Below are 14481 nucleotides of genomic sequence, written 5' to 3'. Positions count from 1 at the left end.
GGCAGAGGGAGAGGGAAAGGGAGAGGGGAGTGGGAGGAAGGGGGGGGGGGGGAGGGGGGAGAGAGGGGGAGGGGAAGAAAGAGAGAGATGGCTCCACACTCAGTGCAGAGCCCGATGTGGGGCTGGACTTCATGACCCTGGATCATGACCTGAGCAGAAATCAAAAGTCAACAGACTGAGCCACCCAGGCACCCCTAGAAACTGACTTTAAGAATAAGTGATTCTATAATGTGCAAGAGAGCAAATTTAAGCAAGTTCAAGAACACAGACACATGGGGCCAAGCATCTAAACAACTCTGGGTGATGCTTTTTTTTGTGGCTACCAAATATCTATAAATTAAAAAGGGAAACTTTTTTTTTTTTTTTAGAGTGGAATGGAACTTCAGCAAACACATCCTTTAGAGTAGATGCTAGTGTTTTTTGTAATAACAGGATGACAGAGTGAAATCTTATTTCCTGGTTCTATCACTGCTTATTTCCACTTTCTTCTAAAGAATAATCACCATCAAATGTTATCTCTACAGGAAACAGATAAAGACAATTCAGAGCTGGACTATCCAGTATGATAGCCACTAGCCCCGTGTGGCTATTCAAATAAAGTTAAATAAAAATTAAAATTGAGTTCCTCAATAGCACTAGACACATTTCAAGTGCTCAATAGCCACATGTAGCTCGTGGCTAGCACTTTGGACAAATTATGGAACATTTCCATCACTACAGAAAGTTTTAGGGGACAGTACTGATATAGAGAAAGACCATTTACAGATGCTTAAAGAAAACTATTCATTTCTTATTTGGGAAAAGAGTTCTAAGCCCTACTCAGCAGAGGTGGCTTGACTTAAACCACTGTGGGATTAAATTTGAAGGCTACTGCCCAAAGATTCTGTTATTATCTCAAAATACCATTCCAACGGGCCTAAAATCTCTTTGCATTAAGACTTTCCATTGCTGCAAGTTATCTTTTAAAATCCAAACGTGGGGGCACCTGGGTGGCGCAGTCGGTTAAGCGGCCGACTTCAGCCAGGTCACGATCTCGCGGTCCGTGAGTTCGAGCCCCGCGTCAGGCTCTGGGCTGATGGCTCGGAGCCTGGAGCCTGTTTCCGATTCTGTGTCTCCCTCTCTCTCTGCCCCTCCCCCGTTCATGCTCTGCCTCTCTCTGTCCCAAAAACAAATAAAAAACGTTGAAAAAAAAAAATTTAAAATCCAAACGTGACAGGAAATGCTGTTTGGTGACAGCAACGACTTGTTAAAGTGCTACTAACTCATAAGCGAGTTTGAAAGTACTTAGAGCAGTTTATGAAAAACCATAAAGACACACAGCACCGTCCAATCCAGGAAGAAAAGTCTGCAGTTACAATAAGTAGGGATGCACTTCTGTTGTTACCCTTAGGATAAGGAAAATATGTATTACATACCTGAGTCTGTTCCTAGACTTCTCATGAATTTAGACCCAGATTTGGTAATGGTCTTTGTATCTCATTTTGAGAACTTTAGTACATATCTTATTTGAGCCTCACAGAACCTAATTACCACTGGAGTGTGGATTCTGAGTGCTATAGATCCTTCTGGTGAAGGGGAAGACTGAGAGGTAATACATTATCTTGTCAGTGTCTGTCTTGCTTAATTGGTTACTGAAATGATCCCTAGTGGCCAGATTATAGTGAAAGCAAATGGCTAAAATTGCAGGGGCCAGCTAGCTTTTCCTCTTTCATGACTGCGGGCTGCCCTATTAATCTGGCCATTGTACTGCAGAGGTGTGCTTGGGTCACAGGGGAAACAAAGCGGGGGTGCAGACAAGAGTGTAAAGCAAAGTGCTGTCCCTGTTGGTGATCACAAAGCAGGTAAAATAGTATAAAAAACAACAACAACCCTGCAAGGTCATTGTAAGCATGATTGTGGTCGTTCTATGACAAAGACTAAACATTAGGCATTATTATGTTCATACAAAAAATTATTCCACAGAGCAAACTATCTCCTCCACAAAGCAATCTGTGAAAGGCATTTGATGAGAAATACGTGAGTTAAACAATTGCTATAAAGACACCAACATCAGTTTAAATAATCCAAACAAATTGCCTATGGCTAAAGGCAGATTTAATAAACATGCACTTTCCAAATCCTTTAATATGTTTGTTCAATGTCATAACATCTACCAACCAGTTATTAATGGTAGCAAATTTTCTTTATCCTTTTATTTACCATGTCCAGTTTTTGAGCTTCCAAGTTGGAGAGCTTGCAAAACATTTATTAAATAACGTATAAATAAAGGATACACCATTAAAATTCCTGTGCTTATGCCTTGAAGATTAAACTCACATTTCTAGTTAAGAGATGACAGCTATGGCTAATCTTAGAAACATGGTGTCTCTAGGACACATAGAAAAAAAAGTTTCGGATTTAATGCATGAGCGCTAAGACAAAAATTCTTTGATCTGCAAATATCACATATATGAGCCTAACAATTTTTCCTTGAAAACTTTAAGTAGGTCAACTTATTAACTGCTACCATGGAGTTTATATATTCACATTCGCCTATCTTTATGATGAACTGCAGCCCAGAATGGAGTTACAGCCCTGCACTATAAAAAACTTGCCTTTGATTCGAGCAGAGAAATGAAGAAGCAGAAACTAATATTACCATTTGGCTTTGTTATGTTGTAATGGATCCAATACTTTTTTTTTTTTTTTTTTAACATATCATTATATTTGGTTCTCAGACAAGACCTCGCATGTAGTAAGAGGGAATGGGATCACTCGAGGAGAGGCTTCCATCCCAACTGGGCTATGTTCTCCCATTTGCAGTCAAAATCCTGGCTCAGCCATGAAAGACGGTCTGGCCGGAATAAACCTGACAAAAAGATCAGTGGAGCGTTTGTGATATAATAAAGTGTTCTGGAGGGAAGAGTGGACAGAGAACTGGGATGGGTAGAGAAAAAGGGAATATGTAATTTAAAATGGGAAAAACACTCTTCTTCTCGATTCGATTCATTTATGGAGGAGGAAACCACTAAATAAGGTCTTTCTACATAATCCAAAGCTTTTTTTATTGCAATGGATGACCAAACGGCCTCGGTAACCACCCCCCGCCCCACCGCTGCCTCCGCGAAGAAACCGAAAACCCCATTTCTTTCCAAGTGTGCACCCCGGAGAGGAAAGCCAGACTGTGCATTTAGAGTGGAGGGCGGTGCACAGGGCAAAGCAAGTTAGTGCCTTCTTCCCGGCTACCTCGCTCCCCGAGCCAGCCTGACTTGGCTAACGGTAAAGTGAACAGCGAATGGCAGAGAGACCCGGGGGCCAAATTTGGGGTCGCTTCTGACCAGAGTCCTCCCGACAACAAAAGGCCTGGGGTTCCGAAGGGGGCGGCGGGTGGGGACACCTGTCAAAGGACGGGACGGAACCGCAGCCGGCGGGCGGCGCAGGGGCTCGGCGGACAGCACTGCGGCGGCGGCGGCGGCGGCGGCGGCAGGGACCGAGGCGCGTCGGCTCCGCGCTCGCGCGCGGGGGAGAGCCGGCGGGGACCACGCGGCGCCGCCGGACACTCGCGTCTCGCCCGCGGGGGCTCGGGCGGGCGGCTCCGCGCCCGGGGCGCTCCCGGAGGGGGCCCGAGCCGAGCAGGGCCCCCGCGGCCGGGAGGACCCCGCCGCCCGAGCCCCGCTGCAGCGCCCGCCGCTCCCGGGCTCCGCCTCCGGGCTGAGCGCGGAGCCGGGCCCGACGCCCCCACTGGCTGCCCGGCGGCCCGGGCGGAGGAGGGGGCGCCGCGGGCGCCGCGCCTACCTGCTCCGGTGCGGCGGGGCCGCGGTCGCCTCGCGGGGCCGTGACCTGCGGCGGAGGCAGCGGCGGCGGCGGCAGCGGCGGCGAGGAGGGCGCTTCCTTCAGGAAGGGGTGGGATCTGCTCGGCCGCCCGCCCCCGCCCGCCCGCTGCGCCGCGGCCCGCCCCCGACTTATTCTGGGGTCCCCGCCGCGAGGCTTCCCACTGAGAGCGGAGTCCCCCACACCCCCGCCCCCGCGCCTCTGGCTGCCGCCGCCCTTCGGCTCCCCTAATAGTTACCCGGGACTGGAGCTGCGTGTGGACGGCCGGACCGCTTCTTTCCAAAGCCTTTGTGGACGCGTTTGCCTGGCGCTCCTCACCCAACAAAAGGAAGGGTAGAATCTGGGATCCTCCGCCTGGTGGTTATTTATTCTTGACCTCTTGTAACCTTCTGGCTGGCTCCCTTCTGTCTACACACCTAGGGTTTTTGCACAAAGCAGCTGAAATTCATTTTCATATCCACTGGCTGAATGTAGTTCTCCGCCACTCTGCGCTCTCCCGCGGTTTTCTTTCAGCGTAAAGAACAAACACCGGGCCAACTTCTGACCCTTGCAAGGAACAGTGGACTCCAAGGCCTCCCTCCCAGCGCCAGCTTGCTCTCTTCTTCCCGGTGTCTCGTCTGCGTCTGTTATAAAACTGTATTCATCGGCATTTTAATAGTTTCCCCACCTCAGACTTCAACCTACCAGTGGTACCCTGTCAGTGACCTCCTGAAGAAGCGTGGATCAATGCCATTGTTATCGCACGCTCACCGTTAATTTCTATTCCAAACGCAGCTTTGCGGAGCTCCCACAATAGGACCTCCTTTATCAACCTGCCTTAGGATGACTGCCATTCTTTTGGGGGGACACCCCCCCTTACCACGCCCGTCTTTTCATCTGTTGTTGCCTCTCAAAGCACACGGTTCAAATTCTCCAACATTCCTTGCAACTCTTGCAATCCTTGCTTACCTATGTGTACATTGATTTATTGTTACTGTTTTCTCTTGGCTGTTGGACTGTGAGCTTCTTGAGGTCAGGGACCTTACCTTAACTAATGAGAGTGTTATCTCTCCATCTTGTTAAAACAGCAAAAACAAAACCTGAAGTCTCATCTAGAAGCCCTTGAGAGTATGTGCTACATTTTTTCTGGGGTTAGCCTGTGTGTATTTTTCTGAGGAGAGTAACTATATCTTTCATCAGACTCTCAAAGTGATCTGTGAGTCCTCATAGTTAAGAGTTGCCTGAGTCCTGGGGCACCTGGGTGGCTCGGTTGGTTGAGTGGCAGGCTTCAGCTCAAGTCATGATCTCCCGGTTGGTGAGTTCCAGCCCCACATCGGGCTCACTGCTGTCAGCCTCTTAGCGCAGAGCCCGCTTTGGATCCTCTGCCCCCCTCTCTCTACCCCTCCCTCACTTGCACTCTCCCCCTCCCAAATAAATAATTATTTAAAAAAAGAATTGCCTGAGTCCCATCCATGAATGAACCCCAGCTCTGATGTGAGAACCTCCCCACTCCATCCCCTCTATGCCACACATTTCTGTCTACAGTACCTGGAAGAACCCTCTAGCCAGACCTTCTTCCAGTCCATTTTTAAAAAACTTCTGGATCCATCCAAACAATTGGTGGTCCCTCTCAACAGTGTCTGCACATCAGAATCACCAGTGAGGGCTTTAAAAAAGACAAGTGCGGGGCGCCTGGGTGGCGCAGTCGGTTAAGCGTCCGACTTCAGCCAGGTCACAATCTCGCGGTCCGTGAGTTCGAGCCCCGCGTCAGGCTCTGGGCTGATGGCTCGGAGCCTGGAGCCTGTTTCCGATTCTGTGGCTCCCTCTCTCTCTGCCCCTCCCCCGTTCATGCTCTGTCTCTCTCTGTCCCAAAAATAAATAAACGTTGAAAAAAAAAATTAAAAAAAAAATAAATAAATAAAAAAGACAAGTGCTTGATTCCACCTCAGATACACACGTCAGAACCTGGGGAGGCAGGGAGGGCTGGGGGGGGGAGAGGCATGGGTATTTTTACAAAGAGCCATGGGTGATTCTGACCTGCCCATGACTAAAGTCACTGCCTTTCCTGGAAAAAGGGTCCCCAATTTATAAAATATCCTCACTTTTCCTTTCCTCCATGGAAAGATTGAGAAATCTTGCACTATGTTTAATTTATTTGAACATTTTCATTTTCACTTCGAGCCAGGCCCACTTTTGCTTAAGAAACTAACTGGAATTTGTGAGGATAGCAGGCTCAGTGCCATTTGTCAACAGCACTAAATCACTGCCACCTTCATCTCCACAATGTCCATCCAGATAAACCCAAAGCATGAAATAAATTGTATTCCTGACAGTGATATTGACAGCTGAAATATTATGTTAAAATACTGGCCGTGAAGGAGAGCTGGGTGCTATAAGAAGATCTGTTAACGTCATGAGAGTTTTAGTGAAGCTTCGAGGGAACGGATGACAAACAAAACATAAGTTTACCTATGCTTTTATTTTTCTTTTATTGCTTTTGGAATCCTACCCATTAAAATTTGTTCTCTGTGTACTCAATATGACCTTCGATGTTTTAAATCATGTATGGGTGTAAGATCGAAATACTTTCCTAGAACTGGTTGTCTTTTTAAAAAATGTATAGAAAGATTCATCCTGTATTCTTAAATGATTTGTTGACAGTGTTCCAAAATGCTTCAGGCTTTGAGGAAAGGGCTTAAGTACAGAACAAACAGGGCTTAAGGTCTGGTGATAGACGCCAACTATAAACTCCATGGGGGTAGGATGAAGATCAATACACAGAGACATAATCGCTCCACAGCACCATGATTTTGACACCATGCTGCTCCAGCAAATCTGCTGACCAAACAGGTGAACAGCACAGGTGTCCATCTATCTGAGTAGGGGTGATGGTTTTTCTGATAGAAGAGAACTTGTTATCTGGCTGAAACCACAACAAAACATTTAGGATTATGAAGAAATTCTATATTGTGCTCATTTCCTCTCTCTTAGGAAGCCAATTTGTTGTTGTTTATGATTCAAATCACTTCCCTCATTCAGTTGGAAAAAGGGACTGGAAGCACAATTTATAAATAACGCTGCCAGGGTGGTGGGATCCTTGCTGCTGGTTGAATTGCAATATATCGTGTTATAATAAAAATCTCTGTATAACAAAGTTATTGCCAACTCTTCTCCAACCAGCGATAATTCAAGTAATCTCTGATAAACAATAGAATCATGCAAAGTTTGTTGAAACGGCATTTGATCTTTTCCAACGTCTACCTAGTAAAGAAACTTTATAGGGGTAATTAGAAAGAGAATGAGAATACATTTGGTAACAGGATGTATTTAACATTGGAGCTATTATTTAATTTCCATTTTGACAGAGGACCCAGATAATATCTGTCAACCCCTCTCACATTCCAAGCAGGTGCAGGACCGCTATGTAGGCTTGCAAAGGGGTATTTCCTTAATGTCTCACTTACCTGGAAAATGTGAAAAGGTTGAGGTGGATGCTGGTGAGAGTGCTTGGATCAGGGAAGGGTTTCCGTAGAGGAATTGAAGTTATTCTAAGAGATCCCTCCTATGTACCCCCAGGGGCATGTTGGAGGGAGCTCTTCTCTCACCTTAAGTCTGGTGAGAGGTACTTCAGGCAGACCTCTTGGAGAGCTTAGGACGCGTTCCCTGCAGTTTGGGGAACTGCCATGGGCTGGTGTCTGCCTAATGCTTGAGAAATCTTAAAGGGCCAGAGTTGGCAAGAGGGATCTGAACACGGGGTAGAGGCCACGGTAGGGGAAGTCATTACTCCCAAGGAAGACAAGTCTAAGAGAGTGAGGCAGACAGTGTGGGCGGGACTTTGATCCTACCCATGAGGATTGCCTAGAAAGGCAGAGATCTGAAAGAACCCAGAGGTTTGTCTCCAGATGGCCAGGGCCCAGAGGAAGAATCTGAGGCAACCAGTCACAGGCAAAATGAACTTGCTTGTGTCAAGGAAATGGGTGTTGAGAGATGCCTCTGCAGGATGGTGATGGTGAGAGTGGTTCTGACAAACCTATAAAACTGCCCACGAAAGAAAGTATCAGTTGGAAACATCTGCCATTGCTGGAGAAGCTATGCCAGTTAAAGCCCCCCCCAAGGCCTTTCTGCCTCCTTAGCTCTCTCTTCCCTGCTTTAACCCTGGAGGATTAGGCAGCTTCATGAGAGAAAAGGAAGGGAGAAGACCAGGATGGGAGAAACACAGAAGAAACCTACTATTACTCCGCTTTGCCACTGAAGTGTGGAGTTTTTTTATTATGACACTGTACCAGACATGTTAATTACTGATATAAGACTGTATTTTTGACTAAAATAAATCAGAAACGCTTTTTATTATTTGAGCGTGACCCCAAAAGTCATAAGGCTTACACATTAATTCATCCAAGGGCAGGAGAAACATGCAGCCCCACAGAGCAGGTTTGAACAGCATGATGGAGGAGACTAAGGCTGTTTTCTGATTATACCATGAGTCCTGCTGGGTCAACATATCAGTGGTACATTCAGATATATTGCATTCCACCTCACACCTTATACCTTAAAGCTTCCGGGGCGCCTGGGTGGTTCAGTCGGTTGAGCGTCCGACTTCGGCTCAGGTCATGATCTCATGATTTGTGAGTTGGAGCCCCGCATCGGGCTCTGTGCTGACAGCTCAGAGCCTGGAGCCTGCTTCTGCTTCTGTGTCTCCCTCTCTCTCTGCGCCTAACCCACTCGCATTCTGTCTCTGTCTCTCTCAAAAAAAAATTAATAAATAAACATTAAAAAAATTAAAAAAAAAAAACTTCTGAGGATGTCTTATGTTGGCATCTTACCTAAACTACAAACAAGTGACATGTGTCAAGAAATTCCTTCACATGTATATACATTATAACTTAAGCTTTCCAACAAGAAAGTTAGAAGTGAAGATACTAAATTAAAACATCCAAATGGGGGCCGCCTGGGTGGCTCAGTCAGTTAAGACACTTGGTTTCGGCTTGGGTCATGATCTCATGGTTTCGTGAGTTCAAGCCCCACATCTGGCTCTGTGCTGACAGTGCAGAGCCTGCTTAGGATTCTCTGTCTCCTTCTCTCTCTGCCCCCCCTCCCCCACTCACACTGTCTCTGTCTCTCTGAAAATAAATAAATAAATTTTAAACATTTTTAATAACCCCCCCATCCAAATGGATCTAAATGTTGCTTTGACTTTCTATTAAATAGTTGTCTGCCACACATCCCTCACCTCTATCTAAATGGCTAGAATTAGATAAAAGGCATCTCTCAGTCAGAAAAGTCGATGTTTTGAAAGGCTACAGCCACGTGCAGCACGTCCTAGATCAAGGACATATTAATTTTTCAGAGTTTGCTCCACCAGGCCAGCGGCCTCAAACCAGCGTATCTGTAGTGCCCTGGAGTGATAAAGGAGAAAGATTTCCAACACATAGACTAACACATACAGGGGTGCCTTCCTTTGGGGGCTGACATGTGGCTGCTTGATATGATCACCTTGGTGACGGTTTCCATATGATGTACTTGGCAACCGTGGGAATCCCCAAGCACTTCTCTGTATTCTCTTGAGTGCTAGGCAGCATCATCTCATTCCCGTCCTCCAGTGGGAGAGCAGAGTTGCCAAGAGGTCTGTGACTGGTGCTCAGAGGGAAAGCCTCCAATAAACACCAGATTCTGTGTTCTGAAATTCACTGCGACCCCGTTTTCCCTCTGTGAACTAAGACACTGTGCTTTGTAGCAAGAGAATAAGCCAGACAGTGTGAACGGTTTTGATTTCGCTCAATCCCTTCTCTTTTAGACCTTTTGCCAACATGCATTAAGTGTATAGAAGCTATTCATTATTTATATGATAAAAAAATACTTTCTAAATCAGAGGGCTACAGATTAATCATTTTATAGCATGATATTCTTTTGTTGCAAATGACTGTTTTGAGGAATTTAGATGATTCTTAGTCAGTCTTCTAAGTTCTACCCAAGAAACGTGGCTTCAGCTCTAGAGTTGTCTTGCTCCACTCTGCTGCCTGCCCCTTAGCTGCCCCACCCTCTACCCTCAGACCTTGTCATGATCAGTAACTAGAGTTAACATGGCACAGAGTAGGTGGCCTGCTGGATGCTGCTTCAGTGCTTGTGAACTATTTTAAATATCACCCCTGGATACAGGCTCAATTTCCCTTCACCAAAAAAAAAAAAAAAAAAAAAATGTATCTTTTTATCTTCTATAATTCTTTCTTGCTCTCTCCCCACTCTTAGAATATGAAAGTTTGCATTCTGTTTCCAAGCTTAACTCTACCAGTTGTTATTCTTATTTCTGTCCTTTCCCAAGACTCTCTCTTAAAGGTATCTAATCCTCCCTTCTCAAGTGCCTATTAAACATGGGCATATTTCCTCCATCCTAAAAACGCCTTCCATAGGGGCGCCTGGGTGGCTCAGTCAGTTGAGTGTTGGACTCTTGATTTCAGCTCTGATCGTGATCCCAGGGTTGTGGGATCAAGCCCTGCGTTGGGCTCTGTGCTGACAGCATGGAGCCTGCTTGGGATTCTCTCTCTTTCTCTCTCTCTCTCTCTCTCTCTCTCTCTCTCTCTCTCTCTCTCTCGCTCCTCCCCCCTCCCTCTCTCTCTATCTCAAGACAACAACAACAACAGCAACAACACCTTCCATAGATCCTGTTTTCTCAGTCAAATTCCTATTTCATTACTTCCTTTCCCTTTAATGAGAAATTTCTCAAAAACATTGTGTTCACTTGCTATTTCCACGTTAGTCTGGTCTTTGATGAACTCTTAGCCCCCAGAAATCTGGAATCCACACCCTCTGTTGAAAATGCTCCCTTGTAGATGCACAAAGAATGACCTTCCAGGCACCAAGAGCCACTGACTGCTGTACAAACCCCTGCTTCATCTCCCTGTCCTTTTTGAAACTAGCTGGTCCTTCCCTTCCTGGCATGTCCTCACAATCCCCTGGATTTCCTTCTTCCTCTCTGACTACTTCCTCACATATTCATTCTTCCACAGAAATGCCCATATGGAAATGTGGTCTTCAATATCCTGCCCTTGGTCTTCTCTCTTCTTGCACTGTGTAATTTTACCTCTTTCCAGATGACTCCCCCAAAGCACTCATCTATCATGGGTCTCTATCTGATGAGCCAGTCAATATTTCCAACTCAAAGCCAGTCTAGGAACAAACATCTCCTTATTTGTAGACCAGCCTGGAATCTTCAATTAGCAACAACTCGTTTTCTCTTTGAGTGATCTCATCTTCACCTAGTAACTAAGTTCTATTTCTTGCTCTACGAGAAATCTACAAGATTTTACAAAATCTTAGGAATCTGTTTCCTTTTCATTTCTACTGCTTTTGGGCAAGACCTCATCACCTCCAGCAAGCCCAATTATCTTATTTCCTCCTTCTGCTTCCACTCTCTCTCCTACTCCAATTCCCTTTCTCCCTGCCTCCCAAGATCTTTTAAAATAGTTTAATTTTATTCTTTTATTTCACTTCTTTTTGATACATGATCCTATATACCCAATTAAAAAGTGAAAAGAATCCACATTTGTATAAATAAAAAGTTTATCACCTCCCATTGTCTCCAACCTCTTTCTTCCTACTCCCCAATGTTAACAGCTCAGTATATAGCTTTTGGAAAATTTTTCATGCTCATGCAAACATATTTTCACATTTTTAACCTAAAAATGGAGTCATAGTATATATATTACTTTAGAACTCTCTTCTTATTTAAAAGTGTATCAAGGTCATCTCTCCAAGTCAGTAGATATAAAGCTAACTCACTTAAAAAAGAAATCACAGCTTTATTGAGATGTCATTCACATACCATATAATTCATCCGTTTGAAGTGAACAATTCAATGATTTTTAGTATATACACAGAGTTATGCACCTATTACCATAATTAATTATACAACATTTTCATCACTTCAAAAAGAAATCTCATACCCATTATCAGTCATTCCCTACTTTTCCCCAACACCTCTTCCAGCCCCTTACCATTACTAACCTACTTTCTGTCTCCATGGATTTGTCCATTCTGGATATTTTATACAAATGGAATCATATAATATGTGGTCTCTGGTGTCTAGATTCCTTCACTTAGCACGTTTTCAGGGTTCACCCACGTAGCATCTATCAGTACTTAATTCATTTTTTTTAGTCAAATAATATTCCAATGAATGGATGTACTACATTTTATTTTATTTAACCATTCATCTGTTGATAGACATTTGGATTATTTCTACCTTTTGGCTATTATGAATAATTCTGCTATGAACATTCATGTATAAGTTTTTTTAGAGATTTTGTTTTTAAGTAATCTCTACACCCAACATGGGGATCAAACCCACAGCCCCAAGATCAAGAGTTGAGCGCTCTGTGGACTGAACCAGCCAAGTGCCCTTCATGTATAAGTTTTTAAAATGTAGATATATTTTTAAATTTCTCTTGGGTGCACACCTACGAGTGAAATTTTGGGTCATGGTAACTATATTTAACCTTTTGAGGAACTGCCAGACCACTTTTCAAAGTGGCTATACCATTTCACATGACCACCAGTGGTGTGTGAGGGTCCCCATTTCTTTACATTCCCACCAGTGCTTGTTATTGTGTTTATTTTAAAAATTGTTTTTAAAATTATAGCCATGCAGTCAGTCTAATTGCTCTGATTGGACTGCTAGTACAAAGTTGAATAGAAGTGGCAAGGGCAGACATCCTTATCTTGCTCCTAATCTTAAGGGGAAAGCATTTAGTACTCCACCATTGAACATGACGTTGCTGTGAGTTTTGTAGCTGGCCGCTATCAGGTTGAGAATGTTGCCTTCTATTCCTAGTTTGTTAAGTGCTTTTGTCTTGAAGGGATGTTGGATTTTGTTCAATCTTTCTTCTCTGTCTATTGAGATACTCATATAATTTTTGTCCTTTATTCTATTAATATGACATATTATATTAATTGAGTTTGGGGGTACCTTGCTTGCTGGCACAAATCTCACTTGGTCATGGTAGACAGTTCTTTGAATATATTGCTGGATTCATTTTGCTAGAATATTGTTGAAGATTTTTGCATATATTCATAAGAAGAGATCCTGGTCAGCAGTTATCTTTTCTTGTGATGTCTTTGTCTGGTTTTGGTATCAAGGACCAATATTGGCCTCAAAAACTGAGTGGAGCTAAGTTATTTTTTCTAACAGTTTATAAAATATTTGTAAGTATTTCATGATTTGGGTGTATCACAATTTACTTAACCAAAGCCTTATTTATAAATATTTAGTTTGTTTCAATTTTATTTTTGCCTCCATTAACAATGTTTTGGGGAACCTGGCTGGCTCAGTCAGAAGAGCATGTGACTCTTGATCTTGGGGTTGTAAATTCAAGCCACATGTTGGCATAGAGATTACTTAAATAAATAAACGTAGAAAATAATGTGTTGGATATATATGCTTATGTACTTATGCTTTCATTCCTGAAAGAAAATCCTAAATGTGAAATTTCTGATTCAAAATGTATGTACACTTACCCTAAATAGGGCGCCTGGGTGGCTCTGTTGGTTAAGTGTACAACTTTGGCTCAGGTCATGATTTCACACTTCATGAGTTTAAGGCCCTCACTGAGCTTCGTGCTGACAGTGAGGAGTCTGCTTGGCATTCTCTCTCTCCCTCTCTCTCTCTGCCCCTCCACCACTCTCTCTCTCTCTCAAAACAAATAAACTTAAATATATATATATATATATATATATATATATATATATACATTAATTTATAGATATTTCCAGATATATTTCCAAAAAGGTTGTAATGATATGGACCCGCCATCAATGTATGAAAATATCAGCTTCTCTACATTCCACCAAATACTGAATGTTATCACTGTTTCAAAATATTTTAAAGTTGCCAATTTTATGCTTTCTTTTCATTTTCCTCATTGATATTTTTCTGTTATGTAATTTTTAAGAAGTCTTCATACATTAGGGATAATAATGCCTTTTCTCTTACATATCTAACATTTTCCTCCTGTTTATCACTTTTCTTTTGACTTTGGTTTTGATGTTTTTAACATTAAAATATTTTTAATTTTTTTAAGTTCAAATATTCCTCTTCTTTCTTCCTAAGGTCAAAGAGAAATAGTTGACCTTAAAAAAATTCCTTCCTTCCTTCTTTCTTTTTCTTTAAAAATTTTTTTATATTTATTTTTGAGAGAGAAAGACAGAGCATGAGCAGGGGAAGGGCAGAGAGAGAAGGAAGACACAGAATCTGAAGCAGGCTACCCAAAACCATAAAATACCTAGGAATAAATCTAACCAAAGAGGTGAAAAATCTATACACTGAAAACTATAGAAAGCTTATGAAATAAATTGAAGAAGACACACAAAAAAATGGAAAAAGATTCCATGCTCCTGGGTAGAAAGAACAAGTATTGTTAAAATGTTGATACTGCCCAAAGCAATCTACATATTCAATGCAATCCCTATCAAAATAACACCAGCATTCTTCACAGAGCTAGAACAAATAATCCTAAAATTTGTATGGAACCAGATAAGACCCTGAATAGCCAAAGCAGTCTTGAAAAATAAAAGCAAAGCAGGAGGCATCACAATCCTGGACTTTAAGATGTATTACAAAGCTGTAATCTTCAAGACAGTATGGTACTGGCACAAGAACAGACACTCAGATCAATGGAACAGAATAGAGAACCCAGAAAC

General features: G+C 43.2%; 1 protein-coding gene across 2 annotated transcripts in view; it reads right to left on the bottom strand.

Annotated features, from left to right (window-relative positions):
• TMEM150C (transmembrane protein 150C) overlaps positions 1-4144 on the bottom strand; it is a 78484-nt gene extending 74340 nt beyond the window's left edge. The window contains exon 1 of one of the 2 annotated variants that reach the window (XM_086704741.1): positions 4049-4144. The gene's annotated coding sequence lies outside the window, so the exon portion shown is untranslated. Of the gene's footprint in view, positions 1-3774; positions 3924-4048 lie in introns of those variants that run through there. The other variant, XM_086704740.1, reaches the window with a different exon arrangement.
• Between the last annotated feature and the right edge of the window lie 10337 nt (positions 4145-14481).

This window comes from Puma concolor, chromosome B1, assembly GCF_028749965.1.
Source record: "Puma concolor isolate L17-30 chromosome B1, mPumCon1.1.hap2, whole genome shotgun sequence".
Classification (NCBI taxonomy): domain Eukaryota; kingdom Metazoa; phylum Chordata; class Mammalia; order Carnivora; family Felidae; genus Puma; species Puma concolor.
This window is presented reverse-complemented; position numbering and strand designations above follow the sequence as displayed.